Genomic DNA, 2320 nt, shown 5'->3' on the forward strand with positions numbered 1-2320 from the left:
CTGTCAGAATGTTTCATTCTGATATTGATATTGCATATACACAGACACACACAGAATTTACATATAATATATAATGACAATACAAATGAAATGAACTGAGGATATTGAAAAGAAGCAAAATGAGAATGTCTGAACTAAGTTACCCAATTCGATTGCAAATAATTTCCAAACTTCTCATACATTTTGTCAAAATCAACGCACAACATTTAGATTTCAAAGAAATAGCATTATTTTCTGACAGGAAATTGTCCCAGCATTTTGTTTGACCAGCTCTCGTTGTGAAGCCCTGTGTCCATATTTGCAGTCCCCATCCAATATTAACACACACATTATTTTTCTTGAGAAAACATTTTCCTCTCCCTCCGGCCACCCATCAGTTTCCTCACAGCCCCTTTCACTTCCTTGTTCCTCAGGCTGTAGATAATGGGATTCAACATAAGGGTGATGGTTGTATACACCAGAGCCAGCACTTTGTTGCTGTCCGGTGAGTAATCGGACTTGAGCTTTAAGTAAACCAGGCTGCCGCTGGTGTAATACAAGTTCACCTCAATGAGGTGAGAGAAGCAGGTGAAGAAAGTCTTGCGTCTCCCTTCAGCGGAGGTCATCTTCAGAATGGCGGCAATGATCTGGGTGTAGGACACAAGGATGAGGCAAAAGGGAAAGAAAAGGGACAGCACTGTGGTTGTCATCGCCTGCATTTCATACAGAGAGGTGTCGATGCAAGAAAGCTTAATCAACGGGGGAATGTCACAGAAGAAATAGTTAATCTGATTGGACCCACAGAACGGCAAAGTGAAAACCCAGGCTGTCTGCACCAGGCCCACTATGTTACCACAGAACCATGAGAGAACCACCAATGAAAGGCAGACCTTCCTGTTCATGAGGACCATGTACCTCAGGGGTTGCACATGGCCAGGTAGCGGTCATACGCCATGGCAGCCAGAAGGAAACATTCTGAAGAGCCTAGGAAAAGCAGGAAGTACATTTGGGCAGCACAACCCATGTAGGAAATTCCCTTGTCCTCTAACAGGAAATTCACCAGCATCTTGGGGACGGTGACCGAGGCATTGAGTACATCCAGGATGGACAGGACCCTGAGGAAGAAGTACATGGGGGTGTGAAGGGATGGTTCTATTGTGATGATAACGATGAGCATGTTTCCTACCAGGGTAATGAGGTAAATCAGTAGGAACATACAGAACAGAGGTACCATCAGCGTGAGGTGGTTGGATAATCCCAAAGGATGAACTCAGTCAGTAGGGTCACATTCCCTCTTCTCGATTCTTCTGTATATTTCATCTGGAGGAAGAATCAATTGACCAAGGTGATTAAAGAAATGAAAAAGGAGACATTTTTCATTGCTGGTTTTTGTAATGAAATTAACATTTTTGTGGAAAATGGCTGCTTGCCTTGAAAAAAAAAAGTTGACCTTTCATTGGAAAACTCCAAATTAGGGAATTTTGACCGAAATGTAGAAATTACTCAGTTTGGGGCCGTGTTTTTTTCTTTTATGGAAATTTTTGACTGAGATTTTTTTCATTTTTTAACCTCTTTTTTTAAAATGTTTTTGGTGGCCAAAAACTGAAATGGTTTCAGTTTTTCAATAAAAAGTTTTATTTGACTCCTTTGTATGGATCCTCTCAAAAGGGGATAGAGAACGAAGCTAGGATTTTCAGCGAGGTCTAAGGGATTTAGGCACCCACTCATCATTTAACGTCAGTGGGAGTTGCACACTTTACTTTCTTAGCTCACTTGAACTGTCCAGCCCTGTGTCAGGAATGATTTCAGGCAAGGATTTTACAGTTTGGAACTTCATCAGAGGAAGAGCCCTGACTCACCTCTCTTCTTGTGAACCCAGCCTGCCCGGGTTGGGACTTCCAGGATTGTATTTATCATACGCCCCGTAAGAAGTGCACCATGGGTTATGTGATGTTCACAGTTTATGGCCTATGAACATTGACTTGGGCTCTGACCTTGGAAACCCCTGCCGTCAGATGCAGCGCATGCTGCTGTCAATAGTCTGATGAAAGCGAATGGGACTACTCCTGGTAGTAAAAAGTACACCTGATGGTAAGTGTTTGCAATATGAGGCCATCATTCTGCAGAGATTTTTTCCTACAGGTTTAACTTTATGCATTGTAAATAGCGTTGGTGGGAAAAAATTCCATCGAAACATTTTCCAACAGAAAATAGGAGTTTTGACAAAACAATTTTCCCCCTGAAAAGAGTTGCCCAACCCACCCCTGTAATGTAACCAACCTGTGGTGTTATGTAACCGACAGTGAAAATTTAAATCAATAAAAAGTAACTAAACACTGAA

At 41.9% G+C, this 2320-nt stretch overlaps 1 pseudogene; it reads right to left on the reverse strand.

Moving 5' to 3' along the window:
* Positions 1-329: 329 nt before the first annotated feature.
* LOC137154919 (olfactory receptor 10A7-like) lies at positions 330-1299 on the reverse strand (annotated as a pseudogene).
* Between the last annotated feature and the right edge of the window lie 1021 nt (positions 1300-2320).

Source organism: Emydura macquarii, unplaced genomic scaffold, assembly GCF_026122565.2.
Source record: "Emydura macquarii macquarii isolate MOO-44397 ecotype Brisbane River unplaced genomic scaffold, CSIRO-AGI_Emac_v2 contig_1314, whole genome shotgun sequence".
NCBI classification, from domain to species: domain Eukaryota; kingdom Metazoa; phylum Chordata; order Testudines; family Chelidae; genus Emydura; species Emydura macquarii.